Genomic DNA, 21849 nt, shown 5'->3' with positions numbered 1-21849 from the left:
CTTTGGATCAAAGTGAACCGGGCTCAACCTCACAGCACACACACGTTAATTAAACACAATTAATTCACAGAAACTGAAACGTGGCCTCGTCCATCACGAGGAAAAACGCACATTACTGCCTGGAATAATAACGTAAAGCCTGGAGAGCTCCCCGGGTTTAAATAGAGCCCCTCATCACGACGTGAATACACTAAAGGCGTTTTAATTTGTGATACTACGAGGGGAGCGCCTCAGTTTTACTCTCCCTGTGATAACACTAACTCTTACAGGCTCAGACCGAGAGGGATTCTCTTAACCAAGAAGATAAAAGAGGGAATCAATTTGAGGAGTAATCTTCATAATGAGACGAGCAAACAGACAGGAAGCGTATACACAACGAACAAAGACTGGTCGGCGCCCAGTAGCTGCACTGGTAACAACTCACTTCACAGGTATCTGCATTTCCATTTCACACTGGTGAGCGCAGCCCCGCGGAAACTAAATGAAGCCTTTCAGTCCTCATCGAAACGAGCAGGGAAGAAGTGAGGCGTGTGTGTGTCTGTGTGTGTGTGTGTGTGTGTGTGTCTGTGTGTGTGTGTGTGAGGGGGTGAAGTTTGTTTGGCAGCACTTCTAACAATGTCGAGGCCCTCGGTGCTATCCAACAGAACGGCCCAGTCTGTCTCCACTCTATCTCAAAGAACCATATGCTTCTCGATAGCAGCTCCGACTCCTGAGTGTGTGTCTGTGTGTGTGTGTGTGTGTGCGTGTGTGTGTCCATATGTTCAAGTCCTCTAACATACAAACATCCAGATGGCGAAGCATCAGTCGACACAATGTTTCCTTCCATCATCAGGAAACCGCTTGAAAAACTATAAAAGACAATAAATATTCATCGCCCGGCTTCGGGGAGCGACCGCACCGCTCTCCTCAACTTATGATTAGATGTGAAACTAATCTTAAAATATGATTTCTGTTTGTACCAATAACCAGACGGAGGAGGACACCCAGAGCAGGCCGAGGTCTAAACAACCTGAGGGAGCAGATCAAATGAACGAGGAAACAAAAGCTGCACAAACAAATCTGGTCCCTGTGATTTGTTTGTGCAGCTTTTTATCATCTGGATTTATGTCCTCAGAGGGGAAACAAAATCACTGCAACTTATTCAAACGGGAACAAATCAGAGTTCTGCTGTCGTCTGTCAAACGGCTGCTGTTCGGTTTCAGACATGAATTCTGAGTATTATCTGTTGTATGAAGAACACAGACATGTAAACAACTCATTCACACGACCAGCAGCTGCAGAGAAACGTTGATTTTCAGTTGAGGTCCTGTTCGTGTCCACATGATGATCCAAATACCACGTTACTCTCTTTTAGCTCCAGGTTTGGTCTCCACCACCTCATGTTCATTCTTGTTTTAAATAAATAACTATCTCATTGAATGATTTTCTTATCGATGTGAAATTCGGATAATACGTTTCTTAGAGTAGCAAAGATCCTAAATCATGATTTTGAGATCTGAATCACAAGAAAACAATGAACAGATTAATGGAGACGATGATATGATAAAGATCCAGTGACATGTTTAACAGGATCATTTCTTTTCCTGGTCTGAGCCCTGAAATGTTCTGGAACGTCTGAATCTTAAAATATGTGCAATATTTCCATGGGTTTCATAAAATTTTCACGAGGCCATTGTGGATTCTTCTCCAGCTCAGCCTGACCTCTCCTCTTCCTCCTCTTCCTCCCTCTCCTCTTCCTCCCTCACTTCCAATCTCCGCCTCTGAATCAGCAAAACGAAGAATCAAGGCCACAGCTTTTGTTTTCTTCTGATTTTTTTTTATATATTAAGAAACAGTCTGTTTATTATTATTATGATTAATATTAATAACAGTCGTATACATGTTTTTAATTGGAGTGTTAAATAATTGATGAGGCAGACTGAGGACAGACACACACAGCAGGTCCAGATTGTAGCACTGTGCTCCCTGTCTGACCTCTACGCCAACACACACACAAACACACACAAACACACACACCGTGGGTAATGTGCCAAGAGACACAGACGAACAATGGCAGCCACATCCACACACAAAGATGCCAAACACACTTTCTCTAATGATCACACACACACACACACAGGTTAATTCCTAACGCTTCCTTTTCGTGCAAAGAAATACTAACACACAGACACACACAGACACACACATAAAGTAGTGATAAAGAAATTGAAATTCCCAGACACACCAAAGGTTTCAAAGTAAAAGAGAAATAGATTTAAATAGATTAATCGACACACACGTCTTTCACAGCTGAGGTTCTTTAAGTGACCACGTCCGTCTCTGAAGCCCGACCATCCTGAAGTAAGAACATCTAAACCAGACCTGGAGATGCTGGGCGTAGATGTGAGAAGCTTCCAGAAGGAGAAACAACGCAGCAGCACCTCAGCGTCCTGGTCTGCGAGTCCAGACGGACCTGAGGCCTCTGCTCAGTGGAAACCACATGAAAGCTCTGGATCGACTGTGAAGACTGTGAGAAACACGAGGCTGATGAAACCAGGCCTGAAGTGTGTGGCCTCGGCTCTGAGGTCACGTCTGGAGGAAACTACAACAACACGCAGGACGGATCAGACACCAGACGAAACACACGCTCCACCGTAAATAACCTGGATTCTTTGATTTCATTGAGTCAAAGCAGACGGAGCTCCTCCCTCCTGGAAGTGCACCGGCCCAACACAGCTGCAAGTCTGTGATTTAGAGCTAGAAAGAAAAATGTGCAGATTTAATAAGTTAATTCCCGACCATTGTCGTCATTACTGGGCGAAACCATCAAACCCACATCGTGTTGAAAACAGTAAATGAGTCAGAACGATGTTTCTCTTCAGTTCAGCCCATCAGGCCTCGTCTGAAACCACATGGAAATTCACTAGATCCACGTTTTTAAATGGGATCTGCACCAAATTTCATTTATTCCCTTCCACCGGGTCCAGACGGTGAAGTCACGAGACACCGACACGTTCTGCTCAGCAAACATTTAATACGCTGAACTTTACCAGAACACGACTTTTAACTTCGAGAAGGTGACGTGAGAAAAGTCCGATTTAAAACCAGCGTTAACATTCATCAGGTGCGACAGGAACGCGTCTGCTAATGAATTCTAATGCTGCGTAAATACGACTGCTGGATGTGTTAACAGCTTGTTAACACAACGAGTCGCACAACAACAAGGACGAAGAAAGAGAGAGAGAAACGTGGAGGACGAGGAAAACGAAGGGATGAGGAGGAGAGTGTGTGAAGAAGATAAATGAGGATTCTTCTTCAAACCAGATAATGAATGTTAAAACTATGCAAATGGCAAAAAGTGTCTGCAGAACTCCTTTATAAACATAGCATGTGGAAAAGACTGAGTGTGTGTGCATTCATGAATGTGTGTGTGTGTGTGTGTGTGTGTCTGTGTGTGTGTGCCTAGGCTTATTTGTGTAGGATTTTAAGCAATTAGGACAGGAAACAGAGGCTGTTGCTTTGGCTTCCCTGTGGAATTAAGTTATGCACCATCAACACACACACACACACACGCACACAAATTCCCACACTGACCGACAACACAGTCTCAGCTGCGACACATCACATACACACACATGCACACACACAAACAAACACACTTAAAAGCACACTCAACTTCCTCTTGACCTATTTCCTAAACACAAACACACCACCTCTCTCTCTTTTTCCTCCCTCTATCTCCCCCCCCCCTCTTCATCTGCTGGAAGCAAAGCCACTTCTGGTTTGTGTCACGAGATCACACACACGTACACACACACACAGACACAAGCGCACACACACACAGTTAATCAGTTTGATTATGAGGCCATTGGCATGCAGGGTAAAATCCTTCTGTAGACTGAACTGTACTGAGTGTTTGTGTACGTGCTGCTCGGCTTCAGGTTCAGACTTTGTCCCAACAGACACTTTAACCTCTGACTGATCGATTAATTATTCATTACACAACTGATGAGGACAAATTGCCTTATTTGCGCAGGTTGAAACCAGCAGACCCTGGATCTGTGGTCATTCCAGCTGCCTGCACAGCTCTCTATTCAGGCTGTGAGTCAAACTGTCGTTTCCGTTTCTGGGACTTTTAAAATCCAGTTTCCTTGCGTTGAGAAAGGATCCGCCGGAGTCACTTCCTGTTCAGGTTGTTCTGACTCGTCACGTGAAACTGGAAGAAAACTGACATCTCAGGATGAGGAAGAGGAGCCGCACACGAAGAAGAGGAAGACGCCAGGTGGGACAGACGAGGGGATTCCAGAGCTCTTAAGGACCAATGCCCGTGTGGACGAGATCAATTAAATGATGGAATTCATTGATTTTGTCCGTTTGAATTGTTTATTTTAACTGAATTTCCAGAACAAACACAACATTTGCAGATATTAGGAGTAAGTTGATCATAATAACCAGTAATCGGCTGCAGAAGAAAAGGTCTTAACGAGATGATGTAATTTAAAAAACGACAATCAAACCTCAAACGAAGGAATAACCATGAATCGATCCACAGATACCAGATATTTTCATCTGCAGCAATTTCACATCTCTACTGGAGCAGAAGTTTAACTCATCTTTTAATTTTTGATACCTGAATCTAAACATTTCCACATCTTGAGCGCAAAGATTTACAAAAATAAGTTTATTTTCCGTTGACGACAGGTCTGAGGTTGAACTCGTCTTCCTCCAGATACGATGAAGTGTGGACGAAGAGCATGTGAAGCAGACGAGTGTTCACTCAACCTTTCCCGGGGAAATAAACACTTTTGTTGAAAGATAATGCAACTTTTTAAATCCTTAGAAATGAGTTTTTGGTAGGGAGTCAGAAGTGGGAGGGGGAGATAATGGAGCGAGAGAAGAGCGGGAACCTGAGAAAGGAAAAATCCACACAAACAATCTCACATATTTGTTTTTCTGTTCGCTGCATTTCAGATTCATCTTCTCGCTCCACACGTTTCTCTGTAAACAAAAGAAATTCCTCCACCAACACGGATCCGTTTAACTTCCTCTTCATCTCAGAGAGACGATGGAGCCGGATCTAAAAGTTCCAGTCGCACAGTTACACAGACTCCACTCGTTTCTCCTCCATCTTGTTCTCTACCTCCTCAGTTCATCTCATCTTCTTTCTCCAAATCTTGATTTCTTATTATTGTGTCCAATCATTTGTGTGTCTGCCTCCCTCTTCGTCTTCTACGTGTTTGACTCCTCTTCGTCTTCATCCTGAGACATTTGTATTCTTCCAATTTCCGGATGAGCTGCAAATTGATTGTTAACATTATTGGCAGTTAATTTGTGTAATCGTATTAAAACAAATCAATTTTTTCCACCTAATGCGAGACTTTATCACACATTTCCCATCTAGTGAGAGATAAAAACTCCTGTGATGCAGCGTAACGTGATCTCAAATCTAATGATCCACTCAGAGATACGTTTTGCAGCTTTTCCAGCGACAGAGGATTATTTTTGTAACATAAGTGAAAGTCGGTCTTTAAACTGGAATGAGACAGAGCTGCTGTGCGAGGGAGTGAAGGAGTGAGGGAGTGAGGGATGGAGGGATGGAGGGATGGAGGGGTGGAGGGGTGGAGGGGTGGAGGGAGTGAGGGTCGGACACATCTGGTTCTCCTCAACGTGACGGTCATTCCTCAGGGACGAGGGAGCCGGAGCAGAGCCGGCAGGACGCTAACGAACCGGAGCTTTACACCAACGTCAGCCTCGTCAAACCTTCTCCCCACGGACGTGTCCACAGATCAGAGGCACGAGGTGTCGGCCGTGTAAACACAACCCCCCCCCGACGTCCAATCAGTGCCCCTGAAGGGTGTGGGAAGCCAGCGGACGCCGGGGCCTTCGAGTAAATATACGACTTCTCCTCGGCTGCCTCGGTCTGGAGGGCTCCGGTGACCTCAGCGGATGGAAATGTTCTCTCCTGGTTTGTGACTGTTGAAGTTTTTAGGGCGGAATCGGTTGGAAAAGAAATCGGACTTGAGGAGAAAAAGGCAGCTTCTTCATTTACAGGATGAAGATGTTGATGTAGACGAAGCAGCCACAGAGAGGAAGGTCCGGCCCGAGAAAGATAAAGTTTCTGTAAAGTGCCAGGCTGCACAGCGCTGGTCAGTTAACGACCTGGAAGCACATGTTCCCGACTCATCCTGCAGTGAAGCTCGTTGAGCCCTGACAGGAATTCAACCAATTAAAACTAAAGCTGGAGTTTTAAATAAAAAGTTCACAACCCTCGGACTCTACAGTTCCTCGACCTTCTGACCTGCAGCTACTTCTTCATAAACACGACTACAAGCCCACAAGTCTTCAGTTTGAATTCTCCTAATCACACACACATCAAGTTTTCAGTGGTAAATACCCACACACACACACACAAACAGGGTTTAATCAAGCATCGGTGCAATATGAAAAAAAGGGATTAATCCACATAACACACAATCAGACTGCGGTGAAAAGACACAACACCCAGCGACGCCGCGGCACCGGAGTCACAACTCGAGTCTCCGTCTCATCAGAAGAGGAAAATGCCAAAGCTCGGCTGAGGACATAATGAAAAAGCTATTATCAGCGTGAGCTTTCATCAGCGCCGCATTCAACCGCGCTCAATACGACCTGATTCTCCCGTCTGGTGCTGTACCCGTGTGAACGCTGGGGTGTAAGAAAGGAGGAGAGAGAGAGAGAGATCACCCCCCCCCCCCCCCCCCCCCCGTTGAAGAAGCGCATCAGCACATTTACAGAAGTTTTCGTGAGCGACACGAGAAACACATCAGCCCGTCACAGTGAGACGCAGACACATTCAAACCCTCTGTGGATCTTCAACCTCTCTTCTTCTCCATTACACCTCCTCTGTCTGTGTCCATTCATCTGTCGCTCTTAATGTATTCATCCTCCATCCCTCCATCCACCAGCCCCTGCGTCCTCAGATACAGCTGCTTCATGCACAATTCAATGATATATTGAATTAAATATACCTTTACGATACAATATTCTAAAATATATATCCAGCATCAGGTCTAATGAGGAGCGGCTCATGAACCAGAATCTGGATACCGGAGTAGAACTGGGCTGATTTCAGACTTGACTTGATTATCGTGTCAAAGTCATTTATGAGGAAAAATGAAACAAAGTAAATAAATAAGATTGAGCAATAATAAATGTTTTACATGTGTGTGAAGGGGGGGTGGTTTGAGACCTGAGCTCATCCTAGTGACACCAGAAGCACCGACCCACCCCGAGTTGTGTCCTTGTGGACGACAACTACTTCAGATTCTTACAGCAACACAACACTTCCTGTTTATGAGCAGGAGCAACACATTCATCTGGAGCTGAGAGGTAAACGTTCAGTCTCTGTGTGGTTCAGGTCCATGTTCTGCTGGAAGGTGAACTTCAGTCTCCAGAGCAGGTTCTGCAAGGACCAGTCGTCCTCTCGTCCCTGAGACGACACCTCACTGGTTCACGGCCCCTGTTTTTAACCATGACTCAGCTTTTGTCCTCGCGTTCACTGTGAATCATGTGACCTTTCACACACAAGCCTGTGTTTTCCCCAAACTACGTCCAATCAATTCAATTTGCCACAGACAGATTCATTCAAGGTCCAGATCTCAAGGAAACAGCAGAGTTCAGTTTGTATTTATAATAAATCACCAAACGTGTGTAAAAAAAATCATTTTGACTTTGTCATGATGGGTCATTGAGTTTAGACGGATGTTGAAAACAAACAAAGCTACTAGACATGAAGTGAAAAGTTTTGAAGTCACTGAGACTCAGTCACTGCTTCTCTGGGGCAGAAAAAGAGATGTTACATTTGTTGTCATTACTAAAGGCAGTCCCTGTCTTCTGTACTGTGTGTGTCTGTATGTGTCTGTTTGTGTTTGATTTGTGACTGTGCGAGTTGGAGTTTACATTTTTGAGCCAGCCTTCACAGCTGCAGCTCCCCTCCGAGACGCACAAACACCCACACACACACACACACACATGAAGACACGCTGAACCTCCTCGTCCAACACAAACCAGAGCTTTCCTGTACGCCTCCCCTAGGAAAGTCTGTGTGTGTCTGTGTGTGTGTCTGTGCTTGTGTGATTTGTAGATTTTTTTTAAATCTGTATCTCAAAAATAAGCAGATGTGATGAGGCACAACGTAAGTGGGCTGGATGGGAAATCACCACTTCAGCTTATTGTCAGATGTCGATTTGTTTGTGTTGCAACTTTAAACCTCAGATTGTAAATAAAGATGGACGAAGCATCTCCTCTTCCTCACGTTGGACAGAAATGATTGATAATTCAGGACAGTAGGAGGAAGTGGAGATGTGTCGTCCATCTTTATTCACTGTCTCTGTGTTTGACCCCCCCCCCCCCCCCACCCCGCCCTGATTGACACTGGAGAAGTGGGTGGGAGTCTCTGTGGAGCAGCAGCCGGGCGTCGCCTTGTGTTGACGCAGCAGCTTCTGGTTTAATGAACTGCTTTCAGGAGAATCTTATATCGAGAGAAAGAAGCGAGAGCTCTTTGTGTGAAGAGGACGGACTTTATCAATAAAACAACACAACGCAGCCCCCCCCACACACACAACACAAAACTAACGAGGAAACTAACGAGGAAAACAAAAAGACGACTTTGCCTCGGAAGTTTTTTCAGAGGAAATCTAAGGTTCTCTAATGAAAAAAGGTCCGTGGTCACTTTAGGGCTGTGACCCAGCACCGGGCCTCTGATCACTGGATGATCCAGGATCAACTTTACATGACTTGTTTATATAACCTGGATTTTACCGGATCCACCCCTTTGTCGTGACTTATTAAAGTTTGAAATTACGTAAATCCAGAGATGCAGTTAACCCATTTAGATCAGAAGCAACATTTGCAAGAACTCGCGGAAGAGTTTACACTTTGCTTTTGCTCGTCTCCTGCAAATAAAGTTTTTAAAGTTGTGTTTTAGACGATGTTCATGAAGTTTAGGGAAACAACAAACAAAAGCTTCGGCTATCAAACCTTTTTTATTTCAACTCTCAATCCGATTCAGAGGCTGAAGGTTTTGTGATCGTCTGTAACTCTGTCACTTTTAGGTGCCGAGGGTTTTAGAGTGAAGAGGTTTTATTCAGCCCCCGAGCTGCTAAAGGCTCAAACACGACAATCACACAGTTGATGATGTAAACGTAGAATTTGTGTCATAAAGTTAGAAACCACACAACAAATTAGAAAGTGTCCTCACCTGCTCAGTGTTCGGTGTTGAACTCTGATGTCATGAAGCTCCTGCACAAAACACAAGAATCACACTCGTTAGCCTGACGCTGTCATTTCAGTATTCCTCATGCAAATACACAAATTAATTCAATTCTTTATATAAAACTTAACAGGAGTTCCACAGTTTCCGAATGTACAAAGAACTTTATTAACACCGACGCAGAACATATTGACGAGGAGACGAGAGCAGCCGCCGCCGGGACATTAAACACATCGTCCTCCCTCGGGTTGTCGTAAAGAGTTTCATCAGCTGCGCCGTCAATTAAAGCTCAAACATGTAAATTAACAGAGAAACAAGTGAAGCGCGGAGGTGAGACGTGACGTCTGAAGAAGGTTCATTATGAGGAGAACACACGGAACAACAGAGGAGATGGAAACAGGGAAGCTTCAGAGGAGACGACTCCCACACAGCATCTCTGCTGAGAGAGAGAGAGAGACGGAGCGGGAGGGTACTCCACAAAGTAGGACACACACACACACACACACACACACACACACACAGACACACTAAGATGCTAATTGCACCTAATAGAGGCAACACTCAGACTTCTCCTCTGACTCAGTCTAATCAGACCCATGTGACCTGGTCCAGACTAATCAGAGCGTCCAGCACCGGTCCTCCACGAGTCGGATCAACACACAGTTCAACACTTTTAACACAAACCATGAATCCCATTGTGTGGATTCGTGGTGAAAACATCCAGATCCGAGGACTCCACCCGACGGGATCACAGTCCGACCGATTCCTCAGTTCATAAAAACATATACGGCTCATATTGCTTTTTCCCCCCTCCTCTTCATTAAAGAGCGTTTTCCAGTTTGAGAGCAGATTGATTTCACGTTGGCTCAAATCTCTGCTCTCACTCAGATATAACCTGCTGGTGTTTGGATTTCTCTCTCTGCTCGTGGACCTGCAATCAAATCTCCTCCAGCTCCAGCTCTGCTCCTGTTCATATGTTGGAGGCGATACCAAGGATGGGAGTTGTTTCTTAACCCCCCCCCCCCTGTAGTTTATGTATGTATTTCAGGTAATATTCAATTACTGAAGCTTCAAATATTAACTCGATTGACCTGAACTACCTGAGACGTTGTTTAATCCCCTGTTTCACTCCAGACACTAATTATTTAGGTTAAAATTAGAAAAACGGTGAAACCTTGCATTGTTTTTTGACTTATTAACAATAAAAGATGAATCAACCATCATGTAGATTCATTTCCTGTAGTTTGACTTCATCATTAAACTGAAGCATCGATCCTCGTGGATGTTCTCTCCTCTTTCGACTCCGGTGCAGAACCGTTTGTTCCACTTAGAGTCAACGCTACTGGATAAAAGGTTTTTAAAAGTGTTGACTCTTTAATTAACTAGTTATTATTCATTCATAACCACGTCTGCCGATCGATCCTTCATCTCTCCCGTGGTAAACACAACCTTCACCACTTCCTGCTTCTCACTAAACTACTCACCAGCAGACGCTTTATCTCATTAGCCTGAAATTTACTTTGTAAATTCACAAGAAGCGTTTGTTTCCTGCAGCAGATCTATTTATACGTTTCTACGTGAGAGTCCCACATGGGAAAGATTTGAGGTTTTTCATTATAATAACTGCAGCAGTAATTTCTTTCCTTTATTAAATAGTCTATAACAAAGGACAGGATGACAGGATGATTACATCTCTGAGATATTTACAGCCTTTGTTTTATGTAACACATCATTAAATTCTCTTCTCCTACGCCCCCTTTAAAGTTTTCACCCGGGTTGTTTTTTAGAGCAGATTTAATGATTTAATGCTCTCCCCCAGAAATGAGCTGACAAAAGAAAAACCTACATTCAGAGGATCTGGTGGAAAACTTCACAGACGATTTAAACCTTTTTAATTTAACCCAGAAACAGGAAATTTTCCGTCCGTGTCAACAACAGCACAGAAAAGCTGCTAAACAACATTTTACTTCGGCTTCGTCTGAACTAATGTGTTCACGTGAAGACAAGTGTAATAGTTCCCATGAACGTGCACATGAACACGCCTGAGAACACACGTCACATGACCATTCACCTACACACTCGTGAGGTGTAGTCGAGTCATGTGACTGATAAGAACCAATCAGGAGGAGAACGTTGGCGTCTGCATCATCGTTTACTACATTCAGTTTCTGTTCGTCCAGATTAAAACACAACCCAGAGGTTTCAAACTGACCTGAGACCAGCAGCGTTTACACAAGTCTCTGATTTACAGGATTAAAAACTGTGTAGAGCGGAGACATGTTGATGTGCACAGACTCAAACTTTCCATTCACGAGGAAAACTGCTTTACTGTCATTTGAGAGTCTGATATTTCCCCCGAGGAGGTGGTGGAGACCAAAAATGGAGCAAAAAGAGAGGAAATAGTTGTTCTAGAGACACAAATGTGACTTAAAGTGATTATCAAAGTTGCTCTGTAACTGCAGGTTGTGTAAACACGCAGATGTTTGCTTACAGGAGAGGTTGACTCAGGGCGTGGCCTTACACTGTGACTCCAGCGCGTCGGCTGAGGTCGGAGCTGAAAGTCGAACGCTTCCCAGCCGGGTGTTACGACGCTCTCTCTAAAGACGCTCTGAAAACCAGGAGTATTGAGAGAAGCCCCAGTGACTGAACATCCAATAATAGAAGCAGTTAACGCCGGCGTTCTTGGAATTCCCCGCCCCCCTGGAATATTGACGCCTGTATCAAATCACCACGGTGGAAAGAAAGGAGGCGCGGGAGAGAGAGGTGAACGTGCACGGCCTCTAAGCTGCAGGAACATCGGGGAAGAAACACAATACACAACCTGCAGGAGAAAAAGCTCTTTCTACGTGTACGAACACACAAACACACACACACACACACACAGACACACACAGACACACACAGACACACCTCTGCTGTATGACAGATGGAGAACGAGGCTCGAACGCTGTGATGTGATTTGCAGCCTGATGTGTTTTTGCTGGCAGAGTATTTCCAGATAGTTTATTACACTCCGAGTCTTTTAAATCAACACACATACACATACAAACACACAGACACACACACACACACAGACAGACACACACAGGCAGCGGGGGGGGGGAGGAGAGGAGCCGTGTAAATCAGTTTTCGCCGGGTGGGTCTTATCACAGAAACGGCAGCTCTGAGAGCCGGGCGGTGCAGCGAGCTGACGGAGCTGCAGCTGAGCTGAGCTCCCCCCCCCCCCCCCCACCCCCCGCCTCTAATGACTCGTGAGGAGTCGCCGCCTCATCGAGCAGAAGCAGGCGGAGGAGGAGGCGGCGGCGAGCAGCTGCCGGGTCGAGGTAACTACGGAAGGCACGGCGCGCAATTAATGATGAAACGTGGTGAAACCGAAGCGTCTGTTTGAACACCGGCCGTAAAGACGAGTTCTGTCAAAGTGAGCGAGTCACCGGTGAACGGGTCACACCGGTTATCAGCTGACCCAGTTCCAGATGTAAAGCCGAGTGGTGGGGACAGATGTTAGACAGACGCCTGGTCCACAGTGGACATCACATGGTTCCACTCGGTGAGGCACGTTCCAATGAGAGGCCGCGGTCTTCAGGGCTCCACCGGTGAAAAGCCCGTTCCACCGAACTCAACCCATCTCCACCCGGGGGATGGATGAACTGGGTGGCACCACACAAACACACTTTCAGCTGGTTTCCAGTGATAAACAATCTGATAAATGCTGAGTCACTGATCACCAGCTGCACACGTGTTCTGGAATTTTCGGATTTGTCTTCTTCTCATTTGCGGGTTTGTAATTTTATCCTAACAACGTGTTGTGAAAATGTTCAATTAGAAAAATCCAAACCAGGGAAAAGGATTGTAAATGTGGATCGCCCCCTGGTGGCTGGCTGCAGTATAAGTCATAAACCCAGCAGCCTCCTCCATGTTAGTGAATGAGACCAAAGAAGCGGCCTTCTTTAGATACATTGACGAGCACATGATGTAGATATAAAAACACAATGATGCTCATTAACAGGTGAAGATACATTAGTAAACACATGATATTATATATAATAATCATATTTTATTTCAGAGGATTTGTGAGCTGTTAAATAATCAACGTAGCTGAGTTGGAATAAAAAGCTTTTTCCCGTCGACATTAAACTCTCTCGCTCTCGTTCTGGTTCATGCTTCGTTTTTCACTCTGAATCTCTCCTTCACAGCCTCAGTGTTACTGCTCACACTGTGTGGTTAATCCACTGTGGCATGGTGGAGGCTTTACACACACACAGACACACAAAGACTCACACTAACACACACACAGGTCTGTTCCTGCAGTGGAAGCCTTGCAGACATGGGATTTCCTTTCACATCCAATTGAGACCAAAGAAACTTGGTGAGAAGAGCATGAAAAAGATAAGCTGCACACACACACACAGACACAAACACACACACACTGACACACAAACATCTGTGTAAATATTATACCAGCTTCACACACTAGCATCAATAGCCTGAACACAATGTTAACGTGAAACAACATGCAGCTTATAAAAGACCCCAAAGAGACGTCAACTGAGCACACAACAACACACACACACACACACACACACACAGACCCACACTCCTTCTGTGTGTAGGCAGGAATTTGTTGAGACATAATTACAAAGTGTCGTCTGAACAGCATCCGATTAAGATCCTGAGGTTTTATGGCGAGACTTTGAAGAGCGGAGTGAAGTGGCTCAACCTGGTTCAGCCAACCAGACGACACACAAACACAAACACACACACACATGCAAAAACACACACACGCCCAAATGTGATGCTTCCTGTGCAAACCAGTTTCCCAGTTAAAAGCAAACTATGACTTCTTAGGGAATCAAACACCAGCTCAAACTATGCTGCTGATATGTGGCCTGATACACAAACACACACAAAACAACAGAAAGTAGACAAAGTGTGTGTTGGTGGAATATGAACATCAGGAGGCTTTAGTCGAACGCTGTGTTTTCATTATGTTCCTTCAGATACCAGAGCACGGAGATCCAGGGAGGGAGGAGAAAGACGATGTGCACCTCAGATACGAGATGGTATCAGGACGCAGATTATTGTGACCACATGGACGGACCCACAATGCATCACTCCAGCAATGACCGATGTTTACACGTCAACAGAAGATCAAATTACCGAGCCAGGTTCTCCTGTACATCCCTTCACCGAGGAGGTTTGTTTGTTTGTCTGCAGGATTATTAAAAATCGACTGAACCAGGAGATGTTGTGGTCAGATGGGAAGTGACCTCCTGGAATATGGAGCAGATCTGGATAAACGGGAGGATCCAGTAATTTAATTTCCTCTTTATTCAATAAGGCCACATTGGGCGTTGACCTTGGCGAAGCTATGAACTCACAAAATAGAATAGAAGAGAATAATCTGATTTACCAGAGTTCCATAATGATTTGAAAATTGGAAACAGTCGTCTTTACGGAAAACCGACTAATGCCTTTCACAAACCTGCTCAGAACCTAAAAAAAGATTACAAAACATCACCTGCAGCCGCAAAGATGTTTTTCTGAAGAATCCTTCAAGCGAGCTCGTTGAACCTGAGGTCACCTCACAACTCCAGTTTCCTCCTGAGACGATCTCATTAAACAAATCACCACACAACTCCTGGAAACGATCCATTATCAACACAATCCTAACGTTCCTCAGTTCAACGTGTTCAGTCGCACAAACCTCATTCTCAACACCTGCAGCCGAACAATCTGCGTCTTTGACAAATAATCACTTCAGAGTTTGAGACGCGTCCTCACAACTTCACGCTCTATCGGCTTATCGGGCGTCGGGGCTCAGGTTCCCATGAAGAGCGAGTGAGAGCTAATCTCATCAGCTCGGAACCTTCCACGAGCTTCTATTGATTTTCTCTGCTGAGGAAAAAGTTCAGAAAAGTTTAGAACCAGAACTCGTGAAATAAACAAAGTGTATTTTACAGTAAACAAGTGAAGATGTTGACTCATGTGTTAGACGCTGTGATTTCTATGTGAGTGACTAATATAGAAATACATCAATAAAGAAACTTAGAGCGTCTGCAGTGAGTCACACAAACAAAAACAATCTCATCCGGGAAAACAAACGCAGATCTATTTTAATTCTCTCAATAAATAATATCCGTTAGTTGATTATGAATCACACTCATCACTGAAATCAAAGGTCCCATGATTATTTAATGACTAAAACCTAAAAGGCATCAAGAAGCCTTTTATTATTTCTCAGAATAAAAGACTTCCCGATCAGTGAAGATCCCGGACTGATTGGTTTCCACAGATTTGATCCTGAACTTCTTCTCTGTGATGATAAAGAAAAGCAAATCAACTTCCCTCTGAACAGTCGTGGTCTGTTCTCTCCGCTGGCAAACAGTCGCATGCCGACGTGAACACAAAGACTTTTTGTGTTGTCGTGCAAGACAACAACGAAAAGAGGCCGCCATTAAAACCGTCTCCCCCCCACCGACTCCCACCCTGCTGCTCCCGGTGCCGTGTTTCATCGAGTCCGCCGAGAAACAGCCAATCCCATAATCCTCGGACAGAGAGGGCGATAAACAAAGTGGCAGCGGGAGCAGAGGCCTGCGATGAGTCAGCAGAGGTGAGAAGCTCCAGGAGGCGTTTTGTCTCTCGTGCTCCTCAGAGGACACGAGATCCTCGGAGGAGAGGGAAGGAGCAGGAGGTGGATCTGGGTCAGACCAGGAGCTGCACACTCCATGTAGAGCACAGTTTAATAAGTAAAGATAAGGGGGGGGGGGGCGGGGTACCAGTGTGACTGACTTCCGGAGGGCAGGGATTTTGCAAAACCATCAAGTTTCTCACATGGAAGCTTTGGTTTAGAGGATTTCAGGCGTGAACGAAGCTATTTCCCAATCACAATGTATGAATATTTCAGATTTCATATCAAAGTCTGAATGACGTCACAACCCGAGACTTTGGTCTGTCCCTGTCGAAAGTTGATGATTAACAAAAAAGTTTGTACAATAAGAAAAATGCTCCCAAATCCCACGATAGCCAAAATGACTAAAAACGACTTTTTCATCATCATAATCGTTGTATAAACAATGATGAAGAGAAAAATTCTGTCTAAGAAAGAAGACGAATGAAGTAAAGAATCACAGAAGGAAGTTTCTACAGAGAACCACGTCTGGTTTGAATTAACTCACTACGTTGTATCACAGCCGGGCTCGTCTCCTCAGGGACCAGCGGGAACTTCCCTTTTCTCAGAGTCGGAAAAACAGAGCACGTCCAGAGAAGTTCAAAAACCAAACATGAAGAAATAAAACAAAGTAGACGAGCAAAGAAAAAACTTCCACAACAAAGAAACCTTCGATTAAAAACTTGAATTATCTCCCAGAGCAAACATGTGGATTCAACAGCTTAAACTGATGTGATGATCATCGTTTTGCATTATTCAAGATTATCATAATCATGTTGTGTTTAAATTAACTTCATATTAAATGTAGTTAAATGCAATAATAACAAAACACTTCAAATTGGACAAAGTGATGAATTGTTTCTGCAAAAATTATTGAATCAATTATGAAAACAGCTGATTTCAATTTGGGGAGATTTACTAATAATTAATCAACGAATCATTTGCAGCTCGACACCAAAAAAATCCCCAAAATGAAAGAAGAGCAGCAAATCCTCTTATTCCAGAGACTGTGCATATTTGTCGTTATCTTACATTTTCTTAAATGTTTTATCAATTCTATATAAAATAATTGGCTTGTACATTTTAGCTCTATAAATACATTAATCCTACAGGAGCACATTTGGCTTTTGTGGGGGACTATTTCCAGTGGAGGATTAATCCTTGTATCTGGAACAGGTGGGCGGAGTCTGACGTGGGAGACGAGTCAGAAGAACCAAAGTACATGTGTGTTCATGGTGACAATAAAATAAACAGTTTCAACAGACGCTTTATCAAAGTGTTAAAGTCCAACTCTCAAATTGAGGATAAAGGAAAACAAAGCTCCAGCTCATTCACTGAATTTCAGATCCAAACTTTCTTTAAAAAAACCAACAACACAATATAAATACTGTTCACAAAACGACACAACTGTTGTGTTGGACAAATAAACCCACTGAGGACACGTTGAGTTTTACGACTCTACACGGGTTCCACGTGTTGACAAGAGGGAAACATGTCCGAGCGTTATCCGGGAGACAAAGCGATCACAGGGAAACGACCCCAGGGATCAGAGAGGGGGGTGGGTCGCCCGAGGGTCACGACCCCGCACTCACACAGGGAGCGGAGCAGAGGTCAAAGGTCAACTGACAGGAGAGTCTTGGAAAGAACAAGAGATGTTTTTCCAGATTTGAAGAAGTAGTAACTTTCACAAGGTCGCCATGTTAGAGACTCTGAGACCAAACTTTCATTTTAGTGAGTTAACTTGTTCACAATGTTTCTACCCGGAGCTCGAGCAGCGGCTTGAGGCTGAAATAAACAATAGAGAATAATATCATTGTTTTATCATACCGCTCTTATTGTGACAGGTCTGGTTCTGCACAATGACGGACGAATGGGAGACAAACAAACACACAAACACACAAACACACAAACACACACACCTGTACCGACAGTCAAACACACGCAGCCAAGCGATCAGAAATAAAAACCTATTTCCATAATGAGGTTCAGGAGGTGAAACAACCAAACAACAAAAAGTGTGTGAGACCTCATCTTCCCTCCGGCCAATCAGAATCTCATTGTGCCGGACGGTTTTTAATATCAGATGATCGAAGCTGATCCACGGGGGGGGGGATCAGGAGAGAGCTGTTAACGAGTTAGGAGTTGAGATGGAGCTCAGCTGTGATCGGGCACTGGAGAGAGGAGCTGGAGAAATGAACGGCCTCCGTCCCAGTTAGTTGAGACAGAGGAGCTGAGAGACAGAGGAGCTGAGAGACAGATTCAAATGAGTCAAACGTGATGAAATTAATTCACAACTGTCTGAAACCTGTTTAACCAGCAGGACAGAATATGGAACACGTTTCATTCTCATTATAAACTTCATATTTTCTCCGTCGTATGAAGTGCTGGTCGAGCTATTTTAAAACACAGGAGCCCTTTCCCTTCCTCCTCTCTTCACTTATTTATGATTCCAAATAAAAAACAAAGCCGTGACTCCTGCAGTTTATTTTGCCTCCGTCCTTTTCCCTCGGTCCGGGCTGAGTCAGACTCACGGAGGGATTCTGCTCCACTTCTCTGAAGCTCCTGCTTTGTGCTAAATGTTCATTTAATGACTGAGCGGCTTACAGACGGGGACGCAACATATTTCAGAAAGACGCCCGTCATCTTTTAAAGGGGGCAATAACAGCCGTCTGCCCAGCCTCCACACAGCAGAGAAATCACCTCCATATATCTGCTGGGGTTCAGAGGGTTGTTGATCAATAACACGCGGCTCGACCATAACTCAGTCTGCGTGAGAAGACTCTCGGCTTTCGACACTCCAATTTCAAGCTGTCCCCTGTTTGGGAACAAAAACCCCACTGGACTCTGGAGAAACTCCCAAAAGTCATAAATTATTTGGCACCTTCAGTCACAGAAGAGCCGGACGGTGCATCTCAGGAACCCTGCTGGAGCTTTATCATCGAGTTTATTCACTTCCAGACAACTTCAAAAAGGTTCAGGTCAAATGTCACCACGCTGCACTCTTATTTATTCCTGAACGAGATAAGAGATATTCCACATTTTTATCATTTCCCACAGAAAACAAATCGTCCTTTTCAGTCCATCTTTCAGCGGACAGAAGGTAAATCCCTCCTCCTTCCTCGTTTCCCTTTAAAGCTTCTCTTAATCACTTGTCTGGTAGAAGACGCTAACAGCTGCTTTCACCGTGAATCGACTTTGTTTAAGTTTTAAAGCTGCTCTCCGCTGTGATCCAGTCGCCTGGCGCAGCTCTCCATCACAGCTCTGCTCCCGTGGGACCTGGACCGGAGCCGGTTCAGGACAATTAGAGCAGAGGAGGAGCAGAGGAGGAGCAGAGGAGGAGCAGAGGAGGAGCAGAAGAGGAGCAGAGGAGACGCTGCACAGACAGATGCACCGTAGCCAAAGAGCCGTAATAACAATTAAGCTAACTGTTCATCCATCTCGCCGCAGTTTACCGCCGAATGCTCTGGAGGTTTGTGGGTCTAATTCAGTGAGTTGTGTGTCTGACTGGAGGTGGACGCTGTTCCTGCTCCGTCACGCTGGCTTCATACAGTCCTCACCCCCCCGCTCCACAAACAGCTGACATGCAGCACCGGGGCCGGATGTGGCCGATAAGGAGCAGCATTGTGGTCTGAACCCAGAGCTCGCTGCTGGTATCAATCACTGCCAAGAGGCTTCAAACCCACTAGAGCTCCTGTTCTCATGGGCTCCTGCAGATCACAGGCTGGAAGTGGTCTGAAGAGCAGGATGTGATCCGATAAAGACCTTCGCTGTCTGCTCTCGTTTCCCCAGACATCCCCAAACCGCCGGAGAGACGATCCTCTGTCCATCATCATCATCATCACGTCCTGCACAGAAATCCCAAGTATGCAGAGTTTTCCTGCAGGTCGTCATTACAAGAAGTGGCTGATCAGGTTTTAATGATTTCCTCAACCAACGACCAGGAAACACTTTCTCTACATCCTCAGGATTTCAATAAATCATCAAACGTATTGTTCAACAAAGTTCTGGAGAGAAAACTTCAGGTTTCAGCCTGTACTTCATCATTGGGCGTTTAAATGTATTTAAATAATAGAAATACAGATGTTCCAATACCGGCCTCCAAATTGAACAGAAGCCAAAACCAGTTGTGTTGGTTTAATGCTGACTAGTTGCTGCATGGGACACATGGTTCGTCTCTTTTGGCTGAAACATGTAATAGTGTAATCTTCCATATTAAAAAGGGCAGATCAAAAACAGTGATAAATACAAGTCTGAGGTTTTTCCTTCGACTTCTCCATGTTCTCAGAGGGAGACATTAAACGTTTACCTCCTCTGGTGCTCGAGCTGCTTTACAAATCAAGACTTTACTCTTTGATTTTAGCTTTGCTCCCTTCAAACCGGGTCCACAGCTGAATGGATGTCGGGTAAATCGCTGTGGAAAACTCACAAATCTCTCTGACGTGTGAGGCTGAGGAGCTGTCGAGCTGCCGGCTGCGTCTCAACCCATCATCTCTCTCTTATTTCCCAACCTGAGGCTGACGACTGGAAACCTGACTCGTCCTCCCTCCTGTTTAACATCACTGCTTTAATCTCCCTCTCTCTCTCTCTCTCTGTGTGCCCTGCTCCTTCTCCTGCTTTCATCCACGTCTGAGAATCTGCTCCACGTCCTAATTGCTCTTTCTTAAATCAGCAGCCTCCATGTTTCCCTCGCTGACCCTCCAACAAACCGCTTCCCTCGGATGTGTGTACAGTTCCTGCGTATGTCCGTCTGTCAGTCGGTGTGTGTGTGTTTAGATTAGTGAGAGTGGACAGACACACACCACCGAGCACGAGGAGAGTCGACACTCCGGCGCTCACACGCTCTGGATGTAACCTAATCTCTTCTGACTCTCGGAGGCTTCTGGTGGATTCAACGAGCGATGAGCTGCTCTATGAGCTGCTCTATGAGCTGCTCTATGAGCTGCTCTATGTTGGAAACCGACCGGGCGGAGACACTTCACGTGCTGGGAGACGCAGAGACGAGGCTGATGGGAGGAAAACGACTCATCCTGTCCCGTGTCACTTGTTGTTCATCGGCTGCTCACGGCAACTTCACACGACACTTCAAAAGTTTATCTACGCTGCTTTGACTCGAAATAAACCTTAAAAGAAAGTGAGAGCTCACAAACACATGCTGCTTTCAGACGTGCACTACACCACAGGAGGAGGTGCATGTGAGGAAAGATCAGTAACAGCTCTGGATCTCCTCGTCCTTCCAAACTGGCTTCCTCGTCTTCTAGGACGTAGGGTGAGGAGTTCGGACATCCGGGGGGGAGCTCAGTTGAGTCTAGGATCCTCCTCCTTCCATTGGAGATTTCATGAGGACGCCCCAACTGGGAGGAGACCCCCTGGGTAGACCCGGAACTAATTGGGTGGATTACAAATCCCATCAGGCCTGGGTGCACCTCAGGACCGTGAGGAGGAGGTGGGGAGTGTCCCTGAGGAGAGGGACGTGAGGAAGAGGAGGGACAGACAGACGGAGAGGAACCGATGCAGCCTGTTGATTTCAACCCACTCAGGAAAACGTCCGTCTCCCATTTGGAAGTCACTCTGGATGATCTCCCTCATATTTCACGCAGCCGTTAATATTCCGCTCGGTTGACTCTACGTGACCCTAATTTAGAGCAATCATCCTGAAGAGAGAAGGAAAATATCCCCCAAATAAGTTTCTGATCCCGCACACGTCTTTGTTGTCTAATAAACGACTAATGCTGGAGGTTAATGGGAATTCACCAACCCGCTCACTCCGGTGGTTAATGGGAATTCGACAAAATGAGTGGGACTCAAGGTTAATGGGGATTCAGAGCGAGGGCTGCAGACACCTGAGAGGATAAATTGGGGAATTTGCTGGGGAGGAAATTACAGTTGGAGAGGCGCTGAACCGAAGAGTTTTTAATATCAGCTGAGAATGAATTTAAAGAGCAATTTAACAACA

At 45.2% G+C, this 21849-nt stretch overlaps 1 pseudogene; it reads right to left on the bottom strand.

The window, feature by feature from the left end:
* The window catches only part of LOC128429214 (plexin-B2-like), an 88049-nt pseudogene that overhangs the window by 45986 nt on the left and 20214 nt on the right, over positions 1–21849 (bottom strand).

This window comes from Pleuronectes platessa, chromosome 22 (genome assembly GCF_947347685.1).
Source record: "Pleuronectes platessa chromosome 22, fPlePla1.1, whole genome shotgun sequence".
Classification (NCBI taxonomy): domain Eukaryota; kingdom Metazoa; phylum Chordata; class Actinopteri; order Pleuronectiformes; family Pleuronectidae; genus Pleuronectes; species Pleuronectes platessa.
The sequence above is the reverse complement of the archived record's forward strand: the minus strand, read 5'-3'. Positions and strand labels throughout refer to the sequence as shown.